Raw genomic sequence first — 27405 nt, 5'->3', positions numbered from 1 at the left:
ATGTCACTTATTGCAGAGCTCATTAGTACGAGGTCTCCTAGATCGCATTCTTGGTATTGGAGGTTTTTCGGGAGATCCCGGTAATGTGTTCATAGACGATACGGGTAATTGTGTGTGTGAATGACTGTAAATTGTCTATTACATTTACGTTTCCGTAGGGTTATAATTGGGGGACGGCTCTCTATGGGGGGTCCCGCTGCTGCAGCCATTATTACAGTGTCATTAAGCTTTCCATCTAGATGTTGCAGAATGAAAGGTGGATCCCGACATCAATTAGAGGGTCACTCCTCATTGCGGGCGACGCTCATTTAATAACCGGTTTCAGGTTCACAGGTGTGTGTATATAACTGCAGCGGGGATGATGGGAGTGCTGGTGTCTAATCGAGGTGGTTCTTTAATAATTAAGCACTGAGTCCGGGACATTAATATATAGAGAAAGGTCTAGAAGCTGCAGAATTGTGGCTGATATAAATGAAGGACCACTGGATACAAATGCTTCATATCTAATGGAGAGGTCCTAATTGGCTTCGACTAGTGGAAATCTGACCTAATAATCATACCGACATCCTTAAAGGGAAAGTCTATTCAGACTAGTCGTCTTTGTTGATAAGTTTCACCAGTGTTCGGTTTAGAGATGGCACTGCATAGATGATAATACTTCTCACTGCTGAGCATTTGGTACAGTTGCATCCACTCTAGACTGCTATCTGTGAGCTCCATTTTACCTGATATGTGGAATTATAATTAGGTGGACATGTTTCCATTTGTTGGCCACCTGTCTGGCAATATTATTCCATATTTCAGTTTGCTCTAATAAATCAGAATTTTCTAATGTAAATTTAGGCAATTAATATCCTTTTGATGTTTGTAAACTATAGACACGAAGGGTTCAGAAGAAGAAAGGTGGAGGTGATGGGTAGGGATGATTAGAGTAAAGACTGGGAATAAGGAATGTCGGGATGACTGCTAGACAGGTATGATAATTTAGGAAGAAGAGATGGAAAACTGTTGAGGGTTAGGAATGAGAGATGAAGATAAGGACGGGTGGGCTATGTTTCCAGTTTCTGGGCACCTGTTCTGCTACATCATTCCCCCTTTGTCTGCACTAGTAAGTAGATTTTTGTAAAACTCAACTTGGTATAAGAGAATCTTGTTAAACATCAGCAAAGGATATGGATGATTGGTGATGAAGAGGAGTAGGGAAGATGAAGGTAAGAATGAGCAGGGGTGGGATGATGAGGGATAGGGAAGATAAAGGTAATGAGCAGGGGTGGGGATGATGAGGGGTAGGGAAGATAAAGGTAAGGATGAGCAGGGGTGAGGATGATGAGGGGTATGGAAGATAAAGGTAATGAGCAGGGGTGGGAATGATGAGGGGTAGGGAAGATAAAGGTAAGAATGAGCAGGGGTGGGATGATGAGGGGTAGGGAAGATAAAGGTAATGAGCAGGGGTGAGGATGATGAGGGGTATGGAAGATAAAGGTAATGAGCAGGAGTGGGGATGATGAGGGGTAGGAAAGATAAAGGTAAGGATGAGCAGGGGTGGGGATGATGAGGGATAGGGAAGATAAAGGTAATGAGCAGGAGTGGGGATGATGAGGGGTAGGGAAGATAAAGGTAATGAGCAGGGGTGAGGATGATGAGGGGTAGGGAAGATAAAGGTAATGAGCAGGAGTGGGGATGATGAGGGGTAGGGAAGATAAAGGTAATGAGCAGGAGTGGGGATGATGAGGGGTAGGGAAGATAAAGGTAATGAGCAGGAGTGGGGATGATGAGGGGTAGGGAAGATAAAGGTAATGAGCAGGAGTGGGGATGATGAGGGGTAGGGAAGATAAAGGTAATGAGCAGGAGTGGGGATGATGAGGGGTAGGGAAGATAAAGGTAAGAATGAGCAGGGGTGGGATGATGAGGGGTAGGGAAGATAAAGGTAATGAGCAGGGGTGGGAATGATGAGGGATAGGGAAGATAAAGGTAAGAATGAGCAGGGGTGGGGATGATGAGGGGTATGGAAGATAAAGGTAAGGATGAGCAGGGGTGAGGATGATGAGGGGTATGGAAGATAAAAGTAATGAGCAGGAGTGGGGATGATGAGGGGTAGGGAAGATAAAGGTAATGAGCAGGGGTGAGGATGATGAGGGATAGGGAAGATAAAGGTAAGAATGAGCAGGGGTGGGGATGATGAGGGGTAGGGAAGATAAAGGTAAGAATGAGAAGGGGTGAGGATGATGAGGAGTTTGGAAGATAAAGGTAATGAGCAGGGGTGAGGATGATGAGGGGTATGGAAGATAAAGGTAATGAGCAGGAGTGGGGATGATGAGGAGTTTGGAAGATAAAGGTAAGGATGAGCAGGGGTGAGGATGATGAGGGGTATGGAAGATAAAAGTAATGAGCAGGAGTGGGGATGATGAGGGGTATGGAAGATAAAGGTAATGAGCAGGAGTGGGGATGATGAGGGGTAGGGAAGATAAAGGTAATGATCAGGGGTGAGGATGATGAGGGGTATGGAAGATAAAGGTAAGGAGGAGCAGGGGTGAGGATGAAGAAGGGCTGCATGCCAGAGAGCTGTGGATGAGGAGTGGGAATAGCAAGAAGTAGAAATTACAAGGGCCGAGCTAATGAGGGGTGGGGTAATTATTTTCAGAGGTCACTGGTGTTGAGCAATAAAATGGGGAAATGTGATGATTAGTGCTGTAAGGAGACCAGGGAAGTGTCCGTTTTAAGTCTCAGTCAAGTGATCCTGCACTTTTCACTTCAGTAAAAACGGCAGGGGACGCCGCTGCTCAGCTGGGATCTCTTAACGGGGGGGATCATTAACAACAAGTAATTTACAGGAAAACAGCAGAGTGGAAAATAATTTTTCCAGCTTAAAAATTTTAATTGTGTGAACATAAAAAATTGATTACCCTCGGGGCTGAGAACCCAGCGCTTGATTGAGGGTTGTCTGAGCTGCACACATACATTCCTTTCTAAACGCACAGCTACATTTTAATACTTTGGAGCCTATAAATTAATTGCAAGCAAATTGCAGCAATAATGGTGACGGTGCAGAGCGCGGCCAGATCCGAGATGTGCAGAGAAAGCTACGGCACCAAATCTGCTGAGAGACAGAATCCTGAAGGCGCTGGAAATAGTCAAACATACATTAAATAAGTGATTGAGAGGTAATTGCACGTAAAGGCCCATTCCACTAAGATTGGAGATACTTCATGGAGATTCACTTAAAAAATAGCCTTGGTGGCGGTCCGTGCTACAGCGTCCAACCCAACCTTTACTAATCAAATATCATTACACCTCCTATATACACAGGTCCTGTGTTATATCATATACTCCAGAGCTGCACTCCCTATTCTGCTGGTGCAGTCACTGTGTACATACATTACATTACTGATCCTGAGTTACATCCTGTATTATACCCCAGAACTGCACTCACTATTCTGCTGGTGCAGTCACTATACATACATTACATTACTGATCCTGAGTTACATCCTGTATTATACTCCAGAGCTGCACTCACTATTCTGCTGGTGCAGTCACTGTACATGCATTACATTACTGATCCTGAGTTACATCCTGTATTATACCCCAGAGCTGCACTCACTATTCTGCTGGTGCAGTCACTGTGTACATACATTACATTACTGATCCTGAGTTACATCCTGTATTATACTCCAGAGCTGCACTCACTATTCTGCTGGTGCAGTCACTGTGTACATACATTACATTACTGATCCTGAGTTACATCCTGTATTATACTCCAGAGCTGCGCTCACTATTCTGCTGGTGCAGTCACTGTGTACATACATTACATTACTGATCCTGAGTTACCTCCTGTATTATACCCCAGAGCTGCACTCACTATTCTGCTGGTGCAGTCACTGTGTACATACATTACATTACTGATCCTGAGTTACATACTGTATTATACCCCAGAGCTGCACTCACTATTCTGCTGCTGCAGTCCCTGTACATGCATTACTTGTCCTGCGTGCGTCGGTCTCAGGATACGATGGTTGCACGCATGCAGTCGCTGTTCTGTACATATTCTGTGTTTCCCCTCCTGTACTTTCTCTTTTTGTTCCTCTCGCCGTTTCCTTCCTTTCCCTGAATCGTGGTTAATTAACCTATTTCGCTGTGATTGTGCGCCGCTGTACAGACCTGTTGAGACGTCTCCGCGCTGAGGATATAAATAGTGGAGACATTCTGCGCACAATTAATCAGCTCGCGGTTCTGGAGGATCTGATTGGTTGGCGCCAGCCTTGTTAGAGGCAATGAAGTGCGAGTCACTGACTCCCCGGTTGTCACATCTGCCGACCTCGGAGGACAGACCTGGATCTGGTGTGAGCTTCTCTGAGGTATCTAAGTGCAGAAATCTCATCTAACCTCATGTGTTCAGCTCCGCTGGTGTATCTAATCCTATCGTGTGTTACTGACTGCACTGTATCTAATCCTATATGTGATATTCTGTTGTGAAGCTGGTGCAACTAAATCTATCATGTTTGTTATTGCCTGCAGAGCCATGTATCTAATCCTGTGTGATACTTTCTGAAATGCTGCTGCATCTTATCTCCTATGTGATACTGACTGCTGAGCTGTGTATCTAATCCTATCCTGTGTGATACTGCCTGCTGAGCCGTGTATCTAATCCTCTCCTGTGTGATACTGTCTGCTGAGCTGTGTATCTAATCCTATCCTGTGTGATACTGTCTGCTGAGCTGTATCTAATCCTCTCCTGTGTGATACTGCCTGCTGAGCCGTGTATCTAATCCTCTCCTGTGTGATACTGTCTGCTGAGCTGTGTATCTAATCCTATCCTGTGTGATACTGTCTGCTGAGCTGTGTATCTAATCCTATCCTGTGTGATACTGCCTGCTGAGCCGTGTATCTAATCCTCTCCTGTGTGATACTGTCTGCTGAGCTGTGTATCTAATCCTATCCTGTGTGATACTGTCTGCTGAGCTGTGTATCTAATCTTATCCTGTGTGATACTGTCTGCTGAGCCGTGTATCTAATCTCATCCTGTGTGATACTGTCTGCTGAGCTGTGTATCTAATCCTATCCTGTGTGATACTGTCTGCTGAGCTGTGTATCTAATCCTATTCTGTGTGATACTGACTGCTGAGCCATGTATCTAATCTTATCCTGTGTGATACTGACTGCTGAGCCGTGTATCTAATCTTATCCTGTGTGATACTGACTGCTGAGCCGTGTATCTAATCCTCTCCTGTGTGATACTGACTGCTGAGCCGTGTATCTAATCCTATCCTGTGTGATACTGTCTGCTGAGCCGTGTATCTAATCCTCTCCTGTGTGATACTGACTGCTGAGCTGTGTATCTAATCCTCTCCTGTGTGATACTGACTGCTGAGCTGTGTATCTAATCCTCTCCTGTGTGATACTGACTGCTGAGCTGTGTATCTAATCCTCTCCTGTGTGATACTGACTGCTGAGCCGTGTATCTAATCCTATCCTGTGTGATACTGTCTGCTGAGCCGTGTATCTAATCCTATTCTGTGTGATACTGACTGCTGAGCTGAGTATCTAATCCTATCCTGTGTGATACTGTCTGCTGAGCCGTGTATCTAATCTTATCCTGTGTGATACTGACTGCTGAGCCGTGTATCTAATCCTATCCTGTGTGATACTGACTGCTGAGCCGTGTATCTAATCTTATCCTGAGTGATACTGACTGCTGAGCTGTGTATCTAATCCTCTGATGTATTGTCAGTGCCATACTGCCGTACATTGCATTGTGTGTTGCTTTGTTCTTCCCTTTCCTTGTAACGTGCAGCTGACAGATGATGGGAGCATGCTGGTGCTTGTAGTCCTATCACTGGAGCATCGCAGCCACTTTCATGCTCCTGTTGGTTCCCTGATCTTTCCTGTAGATCCGGTCATTGTGATCGTCGATCGCTCCTTCACTTTTAATAGATGAATACTGAACTAAGAAGTGCAAGTTATAATTTAAAGAGACAGTACACCTAAAGTATGTGCTAAGCTCCTCTGTGTACTTAACTGTAATCTATTATTCTCTGTTATCAGCCATTTTAGAATAGGGAGAGACTGATTGTAGTGTAAATCTCCCCATTCACCTTGCAATCGCTACTTTGTATCACATATCTCCAATGCTAAGACATTCCAGAGTCACTGAAACGTTGCATCACTTCATACTTACTGTTCCTTTAAGAACGTGCCATCATCAGCAGTGAATGGATCTGTAGAGGCCACTTCCCAGCTCTGCGTCCGTCCATCAGTGCGATGTTCCCCTGCCAGTGTCTATGTGCTCCTGAGCGCTGCCTGACGCTAATGTGGCATCTCTGGGTACACGAGAGGGATCAGCTGAAGAACCTCGGCCCGACCACCAGACTGCAGCCAGCGGCCATGCAACGGCTGTGGCGGGATGTGCAAAAAGAAACCTGAATATCTCTCACCCCTCAGCTACACTTTCATAATACCGCAGACATACCGCTCCATGACACGGCAGCCCCATGTACGACTCTGCCCAAATCTCTGAGGCACTTAAATGTGAGCAGCTATAGATGTCTCCTCTAATGGGCACCAAATCCCGGGCCATAAGGTGGCATCTCCAGGAGCGAGAAACTGGACATAATATACAGAGCAGGGGCAAAAATACAAGAAATATCTACCCATATGTACATAGGGGGCAGTATTATAGTAGTTATATTCCTGTACATAGGAGCAGTATTATAGTAGTTATATTCTTGTACATAGGGGGCAGTATTATAGTAATATTCTTGTACATAGGGGGCAGTATTATAGTAGTTATATTCTTGTACATAGGGGGCAGTATTATAGTAGTTATATTCTTGTACATAGGGGCAGTATTATAGTAGTTATATTCTTGTACATAGGAGCAGTATTATAGTAGTTATATTCTTGGACATAGGGGGCAGTATTATAGTAGTTGCATTCTTGTACATAGGGGCAATATTATAGTAGTTATATTCTTGTACATAGGGGCAGTATTATAGTAGTTATATTCTTGTACATAGAGGCAGTATTATAGTAGTTATATTCTTGTACATAGGAGCAGTATTATAGTAGTTATATTCTTATACATAGGAGCAGTATTATAGTTATATTCTTGTACATAGGAGCAGTATTATAGTAGTCATATTCTTGTACATAGGGGGCAGTATTATAGTAGTTATATTCTTGTACATAGGAGCAGTATTATAGTAGTTATATTCTTGTACATAGGGAGCAGTATTATAGTAGTTATATTCTTGTACATACAGGCAGTATTATAGTAGTTATATTCTTGTACATAGGAGCGGTATTATAGTAATATTCTTGTACATAGGGGCAGTATTATAGTAGTTGCATTCTTGTACATAGGGGCAATATTATAGTAGTTATATTCTTGTACATAGGGGCAGTATTATAGTAGTTATATTCTTGTACATAGGGGCAGTATTAAAGTAGTTATATTCTTGTACATAGGGGACAGTATTATAGTAGTTATATTCTTATACATAGGGGGCAGTATTATAGTGGTTATATTCTTGTACATAGGGGCAGTATTATAATAGTTATATTCTTGTATATAGGAGCAGTATTATAGTAGTTATATTCTTATACATAGGGGCAGTATTATAGTAGTTATATTCTCGTATATAGGAGCAGTATTATAGAAGTTATATTCTTGTACATAGGGGCAGTATTATAGTAGTTATATTCTTATACATAGGGGCAGTATTATAGTAGTTATATTCTTGTATATAGGAGCAGTATTATAGTAGTTATATTCTTATACATAGGGGCAGTATTATAGTAGTTATATTCTTGTACATAGGGGCAGTATTATAGTAGTTATATTTTTGTACATAGAGGCAGTATTATAGTAGTTATATTCTTGTACATGGGGGCAGTATTATAGTAGTTATATTCTTGTACATGGGGGCAGTATTATAGTAGTTATATTCTTGTACATGGGGGCAGTATTATAGTAGTTATATTCTTGTACATGGGGCAGTATTATAGTAGTTATATTCTTGTATATAGGGGCAGTATTTTAGTAGTTATATTCTTGTACATGGGGGCAGTATTATAGTAGTTATATTCTTGTACATGGGGGGCAGTATTATAGTAGTTATATTCTTGTACATAGGAGCAGTATTATAGTAGTTATATTCTTGTACATGGGGGCAGTATTATAGTAGTTATATTCTTGTACATGGGACAGTATTATAGTAGTTATATTCTTGTATATAGGGGCAGTATTTTAGTAGTTATATTCTTGTACATGGGGGCAGTATTATAGTAGTTATATTCTTGTACATGGGGCAGTATTATAGTAGTTATATTCTTGTACATAGGGGCAGTATTATAGTAGTTATATTCTTGTAAATGGGGGCAGTATTATTGTAGTTATATTCTTGTACATGGGGGCAGTATTATAGTAGTTATATTCTTGTACATGGGGCAGTATTATAGTAGTTATATTCTTGTATATAGGGAGCAGTATTATAAGTTATATTCTTATACATAGGGGCAGTATTATAGTAGTTATATTTTTGTATATAGGAGCAGTATTATAGTAGTTATATTCTTGTACATAGGAGCAGTATTATAGTAGTTATATTCTTGTACATAGGGGCAGTATTATAGTAGTTATATTTTTGTACACAGGGGCAGTATTATAGTAGTTATATTCTTGTACATCGGGGCAGTATTATAGTAGTTATATTCTTACATATGGGGGCAGTATTATAGTAGTTATATACTTGTACATAGGGGCAGTATTATAGTAGTTATATTCTTGTACATAGGGGCAGTATTATAGTAGTTATATTCTTGTACATAGGGACAGTATTATAGTAGTTATATTCTTGTACATAGGAGCAGTATTATAGTAGTTATATTCTTGTACATAGGGAGCAGTATTATAGTAGTTATATTCTTGTACATAGGGGCAGTATTATAGTAGTTATATTCTTGTACATAGGGGCAGTATTATAGTAGTTATATTCTTGTACATAGGGGCAGTATTATAGCAGTTATATTCTTGTACATAGGAGCAGTATTATAGTAGTTATATTCTTGTACATAGGGGCAGTATTATAGTAGTTATATTCTTGTACATAGGAGCAGTATTATAGTAGTTATATTCTTGTATATAGGGGCAGTATTATAGTAGTTATATTCTTGTACATAGGGGCAGTATTATAGTAGTTATATTCTTGTACATAGGGGCAGTATAGTAGTTATATTCTTGTACATAGGAGCAGTATTATAGTAGTTATATTCTTGTACATAGGAGCAGTATTATAGTAGTTATATTCTTGTACATAGGGAGCAGTATTATAGTAGTTATATTCTTGTACATAGGGGCAGTATTATAGTAGTTATATTCTTGTACATAGGGGCAGTATTATAGTAGTTATATTCTTGTACATAGGAGCAGTATAGTAGTTATATTCTTGTACATAGGGGTAGTATTATAGTAGTTATATTCTTGTACATAGGAGCAGTATTATCATAGTTATATTTTTTCATACAGGCCAAGTGTTATGGTCATTTGTTTGAGTCTGAAATGGGCCATACCCTCTATTTCTGGTGTTCATCTCCCTAATGTTTTGTCTTTAGCCCTTTATCACTATACTATATACTGTACACATTTGCTGGTTACTGCCGCGTTGTTTCTCATCCGTCTCTTTTGTGTGATTTTTCCCTTCTGGTGATAACTTTTACTGACATCTAAATAGTTTAAGTTTTTTTTACTGATTGACATTAAATGCTCTGACATTTGATAACTCTCTCTGGATCTGGAGCTTTATGTATCAATAAGCTGCAACTGGTAACGTTCCATTGTTTTATGTCACAATTCCCCCAAACCTCATAAACCATGGAAGGAGCTCTGAGACTGAAGCAAACAAGACATATTAGGTCTTGGAAAGCCCTCTACTGTTTCACAGATTAAGAAGAACTGATTCCTGGAACTAATTGATACATTTGTAAATGGTTTCTCATTGTATGTTTTGTCCTATGTATTTGGATACATTTGATCTATTTTACACAAGAAAAAATACACACTGAACAAAGCAATAGTATATGCTGGAAAGTAATGTATGGACTATCAAAACGAGGTTAGTATTAGGTACCCATATATTTGCTTATTTAATAAATGGCAGACCATTTGGATACAAGACAATTAAATAAGGAGGAATAACCGAACCTGTTATTATCTATGGACTATTGACCTCATCTTTAAAGTGACATACATGTATTCTATGTTGGAGCATATACCACTCCTATTTGATCTAATTTATATATCTTTGACCCCCTCCTGACACATACTGCATATCTACAAGCTTTTTGCATTTTATATGCACAACTGATTTTTTTGTACTTTATTTATATTATTGTACTCTCTGTATGCTGTTAGTGCCACCTTTTACCGTTCCTTTTTTGCTTAAATAAATACAAGGTTTTACCCTTCACAACTATTGCCCCTTCATCTCTTTTGACCTTGTTCGGTTATTCCTCCTTTTTTAATTATATTTTACACAGTAGATAAACATGGGGATGCGGGGTGCTAACATTGGCCCTATCCATCTTCCAAAACTTGGGCTGAGCTCAACCTGCACCCCTGCAAATACAATGCAGAATTATGAAGGAGTTAAATATGGAGTATGATAGAATGAAGCACTATACAGTATATAGTCTTCAGTACTCCCTGACATATTCACACTGTTTTTAGAGATTAATCATTGTGTTTTGAAAAGTTTTGCAACTTTATATTTCCATGTCTTCTGCTTTTTGTCAGTAATTGATCACTGTGGAGACATCGGGGTCAGTGGGTGCTGTAGTCTGCTGGCCCGAGACTGACCAGTCAGTGCTCATCCCACTGAACGCCCGTTCTCCTTTTCCTGTGGGTACAATACTACCCGGCCAACATGGGGTGAGGGTAAAACAGTGTGGCAGTACTTTATTGAACCACAAAGCAGATAACATATGGAACAGCCCCAGCAAATACCCAAGATGGTGCAAATTATAGAGTCTCACCCTTCCGCTGGCTCACCTGGATTAGAGCAATTTCAACTTGCAGGCTTGCAGGGCCGATTACCCCCACCAGTGGCACCCTGCTTTTGGCGTGCTCTCACAGAGAGGAGGTAAAGACAAGCGTAGGAAGTTGACAGTCCATTGAGGCACGTGGCCAGGTTACCTGATTTTTCAACCTGGCTTCTCTGAACATCTCCACGGAACCAGGTGACCAGATGGTCTCAACCTCGCTTCTCCAAACATCCATGGGGGTCAGGTGACCGGAGGTTCCCAAACTGATTTTCCCAAAAGTCTACATGGAGCCAGGTGACCAGATGGTCCAAACCTGGCTTCTCGTTCCAGGTGACCATTGGGTCACAATCCTGGATTCTCCGATCGTCTTCATGGAGCCAGGTGACCGGAGGGTCCCAACCTGGCTTCTCCAAACTTGTCCAGGGGTTCAGTGATAGGTAATGGAACAGATGTGTATTCTTTGAGCTGGGGATGTGATTCCTTAATTTGACATCCTGAAAAATGTCAAATTTGAGTCCCTCTTGAAGGATCCATGTTGTCCTGGTAGAGTGTTCATTTATGGTGTCCTGGCTGTTGTTGTGTTAAGTCATACTTGATCCAGAGGCATATCTACCTTATATAATTCACAAATTCCTTCAAGCCATCATCCACAGGTCAAGAGGGAAGGTGTGGTGAGATTAACTCGCGTTGTTTGAGTATTTAATTAATCTGCACAGTTCGCACTTCTCTGTTTTGCAGGTCAACAAACTAGCGGGTGTAATCAACATATTAACAAACATCTATTGTTCAATTGCCCTATGTCCCTGTCCCTCAAATATAGCACACAATGAGTTGCAGCAAACAGCAACTCAAACGTCATCATCCAGGCTCCTACGAACAATAGTCTGTGTTTCTTGACCAACCAAAGAAAAACACATTAATTCAAAAGTCAACATAAAGATATTAGCCTATGTCTCCTGGCCTATTGAAAATAGACGTCTGGTAATTAAAATTAAATGCTGTGTCGTCACGATCATATTCTTATTTACAACCAGAGACTGAATACTTGCTCCCTGGCATAGCAGATCTAAAACTTCTCACATCTGTTTTTTTTTTTACAATTTTATCCAGCATAGACAGTCTTCTCTGAACCTAAAGGAAAGGGTTATAGAGTTCAGCATTTAAAGGGGTGGTCCAGGACGTTAAGGTCCATGACCTATCCTTAGGATACGTCATTAATTTTTGATCAGTGGGGGTGCAACACCTGGCACCTCCGAACAGCTGTTCACGGCGTCAACTGCAGCCAGAATTGCCCTGTTCCGGAGCTGTACATCACACATCCTTCAATGGAATAATGGTTGCAGCCACAAACTTTACATCCACCCCCTATTGATTTGATTAGGGGGCATAGGTGCAGTATCCGGTTGCGGCCACTATTCCTCCGACGGAGCTGTGCAGTTCTGTAACTGGGCAGTTCCGCTTCTGCTGACACCGGGAACAGCTGATTGGCGGGGGTGCCAGGTGTCGCAGCCCCACTGAGTACACATTGATGGCTATGTGCACATGATGCGGATTTACTGCGGATCAGCAGCATTTTTTTCCGCGCAGAAACGCTGCAGATCTGCAAAGTGATTTACAGTACAATGTAAATCAATAGGAAAAAAAAATGATGTGCTAATGGTGCGGAAAATTCTGCATGGGGGACACAGCGGATTGAAAGAAGAAGCATGTCACCTCTTGTGCAGATCTGCAGCGTTTCTGCAACCTTCCATTATAGAAATCTGCAGGGGTGAAAAACGCATGAAATCCGCAACAAAAACGCACAAAATTTGCAAGAAAAACGCATCAAATCTGCACCTGCGTTTTCTGCCAGGAGATGCAGATTGTGTGCAGAAAATTCTGCACCCAAATCTGCAACGTGTGGACATAGCCTTAAGAAAAAAAAAAACCTTCTCACCTCGTCTGTTTTCTGGCCATTCCGTCCCGATTCTTCGGTGGTCCTTCCAGTCTTCATTTACCAGCAGCCAGTGTATGACCGCTGCTGTCCATCAGTGGCCATAGCAGTCATGTGCTGTAATTTCAGAGTTTTAAGGTTGAAAGAAGACACAATTTCGAGTTCAACCTATAAATGTTACTTTTTGGTGTCGCCGCTCATCCAGTAGTATGACACCTGATAACTGCGGACAATAGCTCGCAAAAGGGCTAAAATAACAGCTCTCTTCCTATCTATAGAGATTTGCGTCACTTCTCTCATTTTCTACTTTACTGAAAGGTTGCCTTATAGAAATGGATCCCAATGGTGCCAAGCACTTTCTACACCACTACCAACTGACGGTTACAAATGTCTGTAAATCCTGGCGCAAATGGTTAATAAGTCTTTTGCACAGCAGATGATACATTATGTTGGCTTAGAATAGAAGTTTCTCATACAATGATTAATCTGCATGTATAGAAAACTGGACGCATGGACCATAGAGGCTATTAACCCTTCTCGCTGCCTGATAAATATGGATGGGAAGATATGATCAATATTGTGACCAGAGAGCCTTCTCTAACTGATGTAAATGTATTCCATATCTAGGAACATGTAAAATAGGAACATGTAAAGTCCATCCCTGAAAAAGGTCATCAGTGGCGTAAACTGAGAAGCCCCCAACCACAGCAGATCTAGACCCCTGAGACCAATGTGCCCCCTGTAAACAGCAAAGATGTGTTCCACTGCCCCCAAGAGAGGGACTCAGGAGCCAAATCTAGACCCCCTGTGTGGAGGGCACTGCCCAGCCAATGGCATGCTCTGGGCATTATGTACCAGCCCATGATTCAGTGCTGACATTGGGATCATGTGTAATCATGTGTAATTGTCATCTTCTGCCTGCTTGCTGTACAGAGTGCCCGCTATAGATTGGCAGGTAGCCCTGATCTCCCCACTGCCAGCCCCTCCTCATTATTCTCCCTGCACCCCATTGTCTGTGCACCTCCCTGATTCCTCCCCCTGCACTGTGAATGGCAGACCCTTGTATTGGTGCTGATTAGCCCCTGTCTGCAGTGTGATGTGTACCTGTCACCTGCAGCTGGCATGTTATATCCTGGGCTCAGCCCCAATCCTTCTCCCTGTGATTTGTGCCTCCTCCTCCTCTGTGCCCCCCTTTACCTTGCCCCTTTCTTCTCCTCCTCCTCCTCCTCTGTTCAGCCCTTCTCTCCCTCCCTGCCTTCCTCTCTCCATCTCTCTCCTCCTCAGTCACAGCTGTAGATCTCTGCTCCTCTTCTCCTGGGTTTCTGTGCTAATGATGTGAGTCCTGGGGGGCTGCTGGGTGGAGAGAAGCTCACAAGGCTCCGAGCATCTCAGGGACCAGATCTGCAGCTCCCTGTGACCAGGGCGGATGGGATGTGACCGGCAGGATTGTGGAGCCTCTCAGTGTATGTACATGCCGTGGACATGGGCTGTGGATGTGGTGGGATCTGGCCAGGGGCGACGGCTGCTGCTGCTGCTGCTGGGATTATCGCTCAGGACTTCTGTGTCTGCAGGATGGAGACTTTCTATTGTTAGTGCTGTAGGAAGGCAGTAGGATCCATTGTACCCAGGTGTCACTTATACATTGTATCCAGGCAGGACTTGTGCATTGTGTCAAGGTAGGATTTATACATTGTATCCACCGAGGACCTCTAAATTCTGTTCTGTACTCATCCAGGTGGAATGTATACATTGTATACAATGCTGTGGTCTATATATAATACTGCTATAGGATGTATACAGGGCTGTGGTGTATATATAATACTCCTATAGGATGTATACAGGGCTGTGGTCTATATATAATACTCCTATAGGATGTATACAGGTCTGTGGTCTATATATAATACTCCTATAGGATGTATACAGGGCTGTGGTCTATATATAATACTCCTATAGGATGTATACAGGGGTGTGGTCTATATATAATACTGCTATAGGATGTATACAGGGCTGTGGTCTATATATAATACTCCTATAGGATGTATACAGGGCTGTGGTCTATATATAATAATATAATACTCCTATAGGATGTATACAGGGCTGTGGTCTACATGTAATACTCCTATAGGCTGTATACAGGGCTGTGGTCTATATATAATACTCCTATAGGCTGTATACAGGGCTGTGGTCTATATATAATACTCCTATAGGATGTATACAGGGCTGTGGTCTATATATAATACTCCTATAGGATGTATACAGGGCTGTGGTCTATATATAATACTCCTATAGGATGTATATAGGGGTGTGGTCTATACATAATACTCCTATAGGATGTATACAGGGCTGTGGTGTATATATATAATAGTTTTATAGGATGCATACAGGGTTGTGGTCTATATATAATACCCCTATAGGATGTATACAGGGCTGTGGTCTATATGTAATACTCCTATAGGATGTATACAGGGCTGTGGTCTATATATAATACCCCTATAGGATGTATACAGGGCTGTGGTCTATATGTAATACCCCTATAAGATGTATACAGGGCTGTGGTCTATATATAATACCCCTATAGGATGTATACAGGGCTGTGGTCTATATGTAATACTCCTATAGGATGTATACAGGGCTGTGGTCTATATGTAATACCCCTATAGGGTGCACACAGGGCTGTGGTCTATATATAATACTCCTATAGGGTGTATACAGGGCTGTGGTCTATATGTAATACTCCTATAGGGTGTATACAGGGCTGTGGTCTATATATAATACTCCTATAGGGTGTATACAGGGCTGTGGTGTATATATAATACTCCTATAGGGTGCACACAGGGTTGTGGTCTATATGTAATACCCCTATAGGGTGTATACAGGGCTGTGGTCTATATATAATACCCCTATAGGATGTATACAGGGCTGTGGTCTATATATAATACTCCTATTGGATGTATATATTGTATACAGGGCTGTGGTCTACATATAATGCCCCTATAGGATGTATACAGGGCTGTGGTCTATATATAATACTCCTATAGGGTGCATACAGGGCTGTGATCTAGATATAATACTCCTATAGGGTGTATACAGGGCTGTGGTCTATATATAATACTCCTATAGGATGTATACAGGGCTGTGGTCTATATGTAATACCCCTATAGGATGTATACAGGGCTGTGGTCTATATATAATACCCCTATAGGATGTATACAGGGCTGTGATCTAGATATAATACTCCTATAGGATGTATACAGGGCTGTGGTCTATATATAATACTCCTATAGGATGTATACAGGGCTGTGGTCTATATGTAATACCCCTATAGGATGTATACAGGGCTGTGGTCTATATATAATACTTCTATAGGGTGTATATATGGGGTATGGCTTTATATTACTCCTTTAATATGTATACATTGTAGTCAGAGGTACATTATACGTATGATATACCTATAGGATCTCTTCCTTGTATCCAAGTGTTATTTACACATTACATCCAGCAACTATACACTGTATCAAAGTGGGACAGTGAAATGATCCTCGGTACCTACGTATCCTATAGATGGATATTATATTCCTAGCTGTGAATGCAATTCTCATATATTGTATCCAGGAGTATATTATGCATTTCTTCTATGTAAAATGAGTTCATTGTATTCAGGGGTGATGTATAGACAATGACGGAATGTAGGATAATTACCAGCACTTACCACACTTCTCATTGTGGCATATATACATTATATCCAGTAGTGATATGCTGTATACAGGTGACAGGGTAACATATATAAGCGGATACCAGACTGCGTCCATCACATATGGATTGTGTCTAGAGATCAGCTTTACATGGCATCGTATATACTTTGTCTCCAGCAGATTCTTAATGTCCTGCACGGTAAACACATTGTCTCAAGGCGTCATTTATACGTTGTATCCACTGTGGGCTTCCACCTTATCGCCAGCACTTCTGCATTGTAGGGAGGTTTGTGCATTTGCAGCTTGTGTGCTGTGCGCTTACTGAGACTCTGCGAGTGCAAATAGGATTCTAATTGCAAAGGGACAAAACTGGGACAGTCTAGTAAATGTATTGTCTCTGTCCATGGCGGTGACACAAGAGCTCTGTACAGGAGAGTGTGTGCAGAATTGCATCTCCAATAAGTAGATGCTGTGCAGGTAGCCGCTGATCCTCCTTACCTGTGCAGCCCATAGTCTATTATCTATCTATCTGTCTGTCTGTCTGTCTGTCATCTATCCATGTGCAGCTAGATATCAGGTTGTTTATGGAAATATTGCAATGGATTACATAGTATCTCTGTGGGGGCTCCAGCTATGATCCCCACCCACACTTTCTTTGTATATTCATTTATGTGTATGTAACACTTTGTATATTGTCTGTATCTTATCACCCCCACTGGGACAGGTCTGTGGATTATTGCCCTAAGCTCCCAGGGATGTTATATAATGTTATTTTATTAAAGGACAAGTGGGTGTTTAGCCTGACAGTGACCGTTGTGTTCTGTATTTCGTAGTATTTTGTTGTTCGCAGGGAGCGTTGGATGTTCTGTATGTTGGGATGAGACTATGTGACAAGTCTGATGAGCATTTGTACATATGTGGGGTGATAACCCTCTGTGACGGTGGATGTGTGGGTTTATCTTGTGATTTCTTGCATTATTGGGGTTCAGCTTACTATACTGGTTATCCGTTTCCACTATGAATGAACATTACCATAACCACAGGTATAGCGGAGGGGGGGGGAATATTGCAGTGTGGGGGTGTACGGCCCCTGTAGGGTGTGTATTATGGGGGTGGGGTCTAATTATGGGGTGGTGTCCGCTGTATGGGTTACAATAAAACGAAGGCCCTTTGATGTCTGCTGTGTATTTATGTCGTGTATGCCTATATAAATTATGAGCTGATGATACATGCGATGAGGCTTGTAATGCGTTTTACTACAGTGGAAACCAGCAGACAGTCTTAGTAGAGATCCACGAGATCCTTCATGGGGCCGCCACATATAGAATAATCTACATCTATAATAAGGCATTGTGTTATTCTGTGCCCCATGAGGAAGCCTGATACTGATACAGTGTATCCTGCAGAGCTGACCCTCTATGATTTGTGTCTGATGTGTATCCACTGCTGGTTAATGTCACATACATGATACATTGTAGCCAGGCTGATAACCTGGGCCTGCGATCAGGGTAGTGACATGGTGGAATGTGATCGGATATTACCTAGAACTATCTGGAATAGACTTGGATACAATCTGATCTAACAGACATTGATTGATTGAGCCGAGCCCACGCTGCTTGTTATCTGAAGAGTTTTGCATCGACTTATTACAACTGATTGTCACTTAGTGGCTCCTGCTGTGACCAACTGGCCCTGTCTGAGCGTGATTAAAGCTGCGCCTTGTGCCCCTCGCAGACCCAATATCCACCAGTAATTAGCCAGTGTTATACGGTGCGCTGCCCAAACTGGCGGCTTCATGTATACCAGTATACAACATGTCACGCATTACTGGGAGCAGTGTGTAACTGGAAGCCGTTTTACCCTAATGGAAATAGCAATCAGCGTACCCCCAATATAACAGAATACAGTGTACCCACTATTATCACTGTACCCCAAATATAACTATTGCACCCCCACTACAATTATTAGTGTACCCCACTATAATCATAAACACTGCACCCTTACTATAACTGTAATCAATGTACCCCACAATATCTAGGATCACCGAACCCCTCTGTGAATGTAATTGGTGTAAGTGACAATAATTGGAATCGATGTACCCCCATTAGGCTACGTTCACATTTGCGTTGTTGGGCACAGCGTCGTCGACGCATGCGTCATGCGCCCCTATCTTTAACATCTTGGGCGCATGGACATGCGCCGGTATGCGTTGTACTGCGTTTTACGACGCATGCGTCATATAGACGCACAAGACAGGGCACAGGGGACACTACTTGTAGCGTTTTCCCTGCGCCGAAAGTCCCGATCTGTAGGATCTTATGACAACGCATGCGTCGCAAAACGCTGCGTTGTGTACATGCGTTGTTGGTTGCGTCGCCAAAGCTGCGCCCAACAAAGCAAATGTGAACGTAGCCTTAGACGTGTTAGCGTACCCCACTATAACTGGAATCCATTCATCCCCTATAGCAACAGAATTGCTTCAGCCCATCTGTAATCACTAAGGTTACCCCACTATTACTGGACCCAGTGTCCCTCCAGAACCAGTATAGTCGGTGAACCCCAATATCAACTTGAATCAATGTAACCTCTAAAACTGTGACCGGTGTACCCCAACTATTACTGTCCCCCCATTATATCTGCACCACTGCATGTTTTATTATAGTAAGTGACCTGACTTAAAGGAGAAAATATTTACACAAATCCTGCAAATATTTATATTCCACTGTTACATTTCACATGGTTGTATTTATCATCACATATAAGAAATTATCCCCAGGAGCTTACACTCTAATGTAATAAGTGTATCACTCCCATCATCACTGACCCCAGGAGCTTACAATCTAATGTAATAAGTGTATCACTCCCATCATCACTGACCCCAGGAGCTTACAATCTAATGTAATAAGTGTATCACTCCCATCATCACTGACCCCAGGAGCTTACAATCTAATGTAATAAGTGTATCACTCCCATCATCCCTGACCCCAGGAGCTTAATATCTAATGTAATAAGTGTATCACTCCCATCATCACTGACCCCAGGAGCTTACAATCTAATGTATGACAGTGTATCACTCCCATCATCACTGACCCCAGGAGCTTACAATCTAATGTATGACAGTGTATCACTCCCATCATCACTGGCCCCAGGAGCTTACACTCTAATGTGAGACAGTGTATCACTCCCATCATCACTGATCCCAGGAGCTTACAATCTAATGTATGACAGTGTATCACTCCCATCATCACTGGCCCCAGGAGCTTACAATCTAATGTGAGACAATGTATCACTCCCATCATCCCTGACCCCAGGAGCTTACAATCTAATGTGAGACAATGTATCACTCCCATCATCCCTGACCCCAGGAGCTTACAATCTAATGTAATAAGTGTATCACTCCCATCATCCCTGACCCCAGGAGCTTACAATCTAATGTATGACAGTGTATCACTCCCATCATCACTGGCCCCAGGAGCTTACAATCTAATGTGAGACAATGTATCACTCCCATCATCCCTGACCCCAGGAGCTTACAATCTAATGTGAGACAATGTATCACTCCCATCATCCCTGACCCCAGGAGCTTACAATCTAATGTAATAAGTGTATCACTCCCATCATCCCTGACCCCAGGAGCTTACAATCTAATGTAATAAGTGTATCACTCCCATCATCCCTGACCCCAGGAGCTTAATATCTAATGTAATAAGTGTATCACTCCCATCATCACTGACCCCAGGAGCTTACACTCTAATGTAATAAGTGTATCACTCCCATCATCCCTGACCCCAGGAGCTTACAATCTAATTTAAGACAATGTATCACTCCCATCATCCCTGACCCCAGGAGCTTACACTCTAATGTAAGACAGTGTATCACTCCCATCATCACTGACCCCAGGAGCTTACAATCTAATGTATGACAGTGTATCACTCCCATCATCACTGACCCCAGGAGCTTACAATCTAATGTATGACAGTGTATCACTCCCATCATCACTGGCCCCAGGAGCTTACATTCTAATGTATGACAGTGTATCACTCCCATCATCACTGACCCCAGGAGCTTACAATCTAATGTATGACAGTGTATCACTCCCATCATCACTGACCCCAGGAGCTTACAATCTAATGTAAGACAGTGTATCACTCCCATCATCACTGACCCCAGGAGCTTACAATCTAATGTAATAAGTGTATCACTCCCATCATCACTGACCCCAGGAGCTTACAATCTAATGTATGACAGTGTATCACTCCCATCATCCCTGACCCCAGGAGCTTACAATCTAATGTATGACAGTGTATCACTCCCATCATCACTGACCCCAGGAGCTTACAATCTAATGTAAGACAGTGTATCACTCCCATCATCACTGACCCCAGGAGCTTACACTCTAATCTCCCATATCCACAGTATGTGTATGGGAAGAACACATACACTCCCTACAGATGTGACCCTGGTGGGATTTTAACCCCTAATTTTCCTATCCTAATATTGCCCTGATCTTTTTCACCCTCAGCGTCTCCTACACAATCGTTACAATGTGTCACCTTCATGCATCACATTAAACGCAGCCCACTCATTCCTTCCACGCCCCCCTGTGCCCCCCACAGCCCCCTCGTGCCAGCTATTAATTTTCCTCCTGACATTTTATTCCTCCCTCTCTGCTATAATGAGGCTATGGCGCTTTATAAAGTGCAGGATCATGGCAGGTATGGAGATAAAATGGAGGGGGACAGAGATCGGGGGCTTCAGGCTGAATATGTAATTCCCGTAGAATCTCTCCACGATTTGGGGGGATGCGTTTAGTGATGACTGGGTCGGATGGTGACATGTTGTGGATAAGGAGGAGAGCGAGGGCCGCGGGGCAGGATTCGGAGGGAGGATTAGATAGGCCTTTACACAGGATCATTTATTATGTCGTCTTCGCCGCTGTTCGCCGGAGCTGGGGATTTGCAGGTGAAATGGAGCCCGCTCCTGCACGGCATGTCCGCTCCCCCCGGGTAATGTCATTATACAACCTAGGCCGCGATGTAGAAAGTGCCGGATACAATCCTCGCCGCTCCATTACAAGCTAACAGGGGACTGATCCGATACAAGGTAACAAGGTAATGAAAGCAGTCACAAATCCCTAACAAGAGCGCGAGAGTTCGGATCCTCCGCTCCATTACAAGCCAATAACGCAATAAACCGTGGGAGGTAACACTACCCTAACAGGATAATGGCACCGAACCGTCCCCGAGGACGCTCCCCCAGAACTAATCTGGATTCCTACTGGAATGTATCAAGCGAGACAGCAGGAAACCTTCAAAATGGACTCGGACCCCCCTCCCCTCATCCCACTTTCGCCAATGGCAGAAAGCGCCAATCGCCGCGCTCCCACCGTCCTTCCCGATATAAAGTGTCAAACGCTCATGTGGATCATGTTCTCTCCAAGCCCAACGTTTAACAACTCTCATTTTCCCAGGGGCTAAGGGCTTGTTAGCAAGTTTAACAGTGTTGTGTCCCCGGAGATGGTGACCGGAGGTTTCGGGGAATTGCGATGTCATTCTGTAGAGGAAGGAGAAGATGGCACACAAGGATGTGGTGCAGGATCGGCACTGGTGTCGCCCCCGGGTGATTAATCAAGCGTTTGTGTCGTCCTTTTCACTAGAATAAAGATCGCTGATTGCCAAACACCAGCGTGGAGCTCACGCGGGGCCACGGGAGCAGCTGCTGGTGAGAGGCGCATGTGCTGCCCCGGACTGCACCGCACAATGCAGCTGCTGGTGAGAGGCGTCTGCGCTGCCCCGGACTGTACAGCACAATGCAGCTGCTGGTGAGAGGCGTCTGCGCTGCCCCGGACTGTACAGCACAATGCAGCTGCTGGTGAGAGGCGTCTGCGCTGCCCCGGACTGTACAGCACAATGCAGCTGCTGATGAGAGGCGTCTGCGCTACCCCGGACTGCACCGCACAATGCAGCTGCTGGTGAGAGGCGTCTGCGCTGCCCCGGACTGTACAGCACAATGCAGCTGCTGGTGAGAGGCGTCTGCGCTACCCCGGACTGCACCGCACAATGCAGCTGCTGGTGAGAGGCGTCTGCGCTGCCCCGGACTGTACAGCACAATGCACCTGCTGGTGAGAGGCGTATGTGCTGCCCCGGACTGCACCGCACAATGCAGCTGCTGGTGAGAGGCGTCTGCGCTGCCCCGGACTGTACAGCACAATGCAGCTGCTGGTGAGAGGCGTCTGCGCTACCCCGGACTGCACCGCACAATGCAGCTGCTGGTGAGAGGCGTCTGCGCTGCCCCGGACTGTACAGCACAATGCACCTGCTGGTGAGAGGCGTATGTGCTGCCCCGGACTGCACCACACAATGCACCTGCTGGTGAGAGGCGCATGTGCTGCCCCGGACTGCACCACACAATGCAGCTGCTGGTGAGAAGCGTCTGCGCTGCCCCGGACTGCACCGTTCAATGCAGCTGCTGGTGAGAGGCACATGTGCTGCCCCGGACTGCACCGCACAATGCACCTGCTGGTGAGAGGCGTCTGCGCTGCCCCGGACTGCACCGCACAATTCACCTGCTGGTGAGAGGATCGGCACTGGTGTCGCCCCCGAGTGATTAATCAAGCGTTTGTGTCGTCCTTTTCACTAGAATAAAGATCGCTGATTGCCAAACACTAGCATGGAGCTCACGCGGGGCCACGGGAGCAGCTGCTGGTGAGAGGCGCATGTGCTGCCCCGGACTGCACCGCACAATGCAGCTGCTGGTGAGAGGCGTCTGCGCTGCCTCGGACTGCACCGCACAATGCAGCTGCTGGTGAGAGGCGTCTGTGCTGCCCCGGACTGCACCGCACAATGCAGCTGCTGGTGAGAGGCGTCTGTGCTGCCCCGGACTGCACCGCACAATGCACCTGCTGGTGAGGGGCGTCTGCGCTGCCCCGGACTGTACAGCACAATGCAGCTGCTGGTGAGAGGCGTCTGCGCTGCCCCGGACTGTACAGCACAATGCAGCTGCTGGTGGGAGGCGTCTGGGCTGCCCCGGACTGCACCACACAATGCACCTGCTGGTGAGAGGCGTCTGCGCTGCCCCGGACTGTACAGCACAATGCACCTGCTGGTGAGAGGCGCATGTGCTGCCCCGGACTGCACCGCACAATGCAGCTGCTGGTGAGAGGCTTCTGCGCTGCCCCGGACTGCACCACACAATGCAGCTGCTGGTGAGAAGCGTCTGCGCTGCCCCGCACTGCACCGCACAATGCACCTGCTGGTGAGAGGCGTCTGCGCTGCCCCGGACTGCACCGCACAATGCACCTGCTGGTGAGAGGCGTCTGCGCTGCCCCGGACTGCACCGCACAATGCACCTGCTGGTGAGAGGCGTCTGCGCTGCCCCGGACTGCACCGCACAATGCACCTACTGGTGAGAGGATCGGCACTGGTGTCGCCCCCGGGTGATTAATCAAGCGTTTGTGTCGTCCTTTTCACTAGAATAAAGATCGCTGATTGCCAAACACCAGCGTGGAGCTCACGCGGGGCCACGGGAGCAGCTGCTGGTGAGAGGCGCATGTGCTGCCCCGGACTGCACCGCACAATGCAGCTGCTGGTGAGAGGCGTCTGCGCTGCCCCGAACTGCACCGCACAATGCAGCTGCTGGTGAGAGGCGTCTGTGCTGCCCCGGACTGTACAGCACAATGCAGCTGCTGGTGAGAGGCGTCTGCGCTGCCCCAGACTGTACAGCACAATATAGCTGCTGGTGAGAGGCGTCTGCGCTGCCCCGGACTGCACCACACAATGCACCTGCTGGTGAGAGGCGCATGTGCTGCCCCGGACTGCACCGCACAATGCAGATGCTGGTGAGAGGCGTCTGCGCTGCCCCGGACTGCACCGCACAATGCACCTGCTGGTGAGAGGCGTCTGCGCTGCCCCGGACTGCACCGCACAATGCAGCTGCTGGTGAGTGGCGTCTGCACTGCTCCGGACTGCACCGCACAATGCAGCTGTTGGTGAGAGGCTTCTGCGCTGCCTCAGACTGTACCACACAATGCAGCTGCTGGTGAGAGGCCTCTGCGCTGCTCCGGACTGCACCACACAATACAGCTACTGGTGAGAGGCATCTGCGCTGCCCCGGACTGTACAGCACAATGCAGCTGCTGGTGAGAGGCGTCGTCTGCGCTGCCCCGGACTGCACCGCACAATGCAGCTGCTGGTGAGAGGCATCTGTGCTGCCCCGGACTGTACAGCACAATGCAGCTGCTGGTGAGAGGTGTCTGCGCTGCCCTGGACTGTACAGCACAATGCAGCTGCTGGTGAGAGGTGTCTGCGCTGCCTTGGACTGCACCGCACAATGCAGCTGCTGGTGAGAGGCGTCTGCGCTGCCCCAGACTGCACCTCACAATGCAGCTGCTGGTGAGAGGCATCTGCGCTGCCACGGACTGTACCCCACAATGCAGCTGCTGGTGAGAGGCGTCTGCGCTGCCCTGACTGTTTAGCACAATGCAGATGCTGGTGAGAGGCGCATGTGCTGTCCCGGACTGCACCGCACAATGCAGCTTCTGATGAGTGGCATCTGCGCTGCTCTGGACTGCACCTCAATGCAGCTGCTGGTGAGAGGCATCTGCGCTGCCCCGGACTGTACCGCACAATGCAGCTGCTGGTGAGAGGCGTCTGCGCTGCCCTGGACTGCACCTCACAATGCAGCTGCTGGTGAGAGGCATCTGAGCTGCCCCGGACTGCACCGCACAATGCAGCTGCTGGTGAGAGGCGCATGTGCTGCCCCGGACTGCACCGCACAATGCAGCTGCTGGTGAGAGGCATCTGCGCTGCCCCGGACTGTACCGCACAATGCTGCTGCTGGTGAGAGGCGTCTGCCTCCCCGAACTGCACCGCACAATGCAGCGGTTGGTGAGAGGCGTCTGCGCTGCCCCGAACTGCACCGCACAATGCAGATGCTGGTGAGAGGCGTCTGCGCTGCCCCGGACTGTCACCACACAATGCAGCTGCTGGTGAGAGGCGTCTGCGCTGCCCCAGACTGTACAGCACAATGCAGCTGCTGGTGAGTGGTGTGTGCGCTGCCCCGGTCTGCACCGCATAATGCAGCTGCTGGTGAGAGGTGTCTGCGCTGCCCTGAACTGCACCGCACAATGCAGCTGCTGGTGAGAGGTGTCTGCGCTTCCCCAGACTGTACAGCACAATGCAGCTGCTGGTGAGAGGCGTCTGCGTTGCCCCGAACTGCACCGCACAATGCAGATGCTGGTGAGAGGCGTCTGCGCTGCCCCGGACTGTCACCACACAATGCAGCTGCTGGTGAGAGGCGTCTGCGCTGCCCCAGACTGTACAGCACAATGCAGCTGCTGGTGAGAGGCGTCTGCGCTGCCCCGAACTGCACCGCACAATGCAGCTGCTGGTGAGAGGCGTCTGCGCTTCCCCAGACTGTACAGCACAATGCAGCTGCTGGTGAGAGGCGTCTGCGCTGCCCCGAACTGCACCGCACAATGCAGCTGCTGGTGAGAGGTGTCTGCGCTGCCCCAGACTGTACAGCACAATGCAGCTGCTGGTAAGTGGTGTGTGCGCTGCCCCAGACTGTACAGCACAATGCAGCTGCTGGTGGGAGGCGTCTGCGCTGCCCCGAACTGCACCGCACAATGCAGCTGCTGGTGAGAGGTGTCTGCGCTTCCCCAGACTGTACAGCACAATGCAGCTGCTGGTGAGAGGCGTCTGCGTTGCCCCGAACTGCACCGCACAATGCAGATGCTGGTGAGAGGCGTCTGCGCTTCCCCAGACTGTACAGCACAATGCAGCTGCTGGTGAGAGGCATCTGCGCTGCCCCAGACTGTACAGCACAATGCAGCTGCTGGTGAGAGGCGTCTGCGCTGCCCCGAACTGCACCGCACAATGCAGCTGCTGGTGAGAGGCATCTGCGCTGCCACGGACTGTACAGAACAATGCAGCCGCTGGTGAGAGGCGTCTGCGCTGCCCCGGACTGCACCGCACAATGCAGCTGCTGGTGAGAGGTGTTTGCGCTGCACCGCACAATGCAGCTGCTGGAGCTGAACTTGTAACAAGCAGGAAAGGAAGATCTGTAAACATGGTGACTATTTTATGTTCAGATTTGCAGGTAGATTTTTAAATCCACAACATCTCAACAAGATTTTCGTTTTTTGCAATGTAAAGTACGAAATCCACAGCAAATCTGCAATAACTCTGTGTATTACACGGTTCCTCAACGGAGAATTTGCAAATGTGAACTAAATGGCGACTCCCTGTAAGGCCTCGTTCACACGGCAGTATTTTTGCATTTGTGTTTCTTTGCCAAAGTGTGCAGCTTACAGAGAAATGATATAATTGATGAGTGACACCTACTCGGTGTCTTGGAGACTCTCCCAGTTTTGGCATCCTAATACTGATAAAATACTGATGAAAACTGCTGACGTGTGAATGAGGCGTCATTTATTGAGTGCAACAAGTCAAGCGGCCGCCTCCGCTCCTGCATTAAGTCTGCATTAGACCTTCCATAGGTACCGCAGCTTTAAGGCACTGACCTCAAAGACATATTGTGTAAAGGCTTTGGAGCAGTAGTTCTTGGGGTCTGTAGCCCCTTTTGGGGTCCTAGTGGTACAGATTTTGTATTGGGGCCTAGGAGCTTCATATGACACCCCTACTGTCAGCAAATGGAAGGTTGGGGGCAATAAGCCCCTATTATGGAAAACAAGGGATCGGGCTGGTGACCCGACTTCCTATAGGACCCCACATGGAAAGTGGCCAA

At 46.0% G+C, this 27405-nt stretch overlaps 1 protein-coding gene across 7 annotated transcripts in view; it reads left to right on the top strand.

Moving 5' to 3' along the window:
- LOC143787808 (contactin-4-like) overlaps positions 1-27405 on the top strand; it is a 179832-nt gene that overhangs the window by 64548 nt on the left and 87879 nt on the right. The window contains exon 1 of one of the 7 annotated variants that reach the window (XM_077276882.1): positions 4196-4352. The exons of 3 other annotated variants lie outside the window; for them this stretch is intronic. The gene's annotated coding sequence lies outside the window, so the exon portion shown is untranslated. Of the gene's footprint in view, positions 1-4195; positions 4353-14114; positions 14431-14471; positions 14644-27405 lie in introns of those variants that run through there. 3 more of the 7 variants (XM_077276885.1, XM_077276877.1, XM_077276881.1) reach the window with 3 other exon arrangements.

Source organism: Ranitomeya variabilis, chromosome 8 (assembly GCF_051348905.1).
Source record: "Ranitomeya variabilis isolate aRanVar5 chromosome 8, aRanVar5.hap1, whole genome shotgun sequence".
Classification (NCBI taxonomy): domain Eukaryota; kingdom Metazoa; phylum Chordata; class Amphibia; order Anura; family Dendrobatidae; genus Ranitomeya; species Ranitomeya variabilis.
Note: the sequence above shows the minus strand (reverse complement) of the source record. Positions and strands in the feature narration are given on the sequence as shown.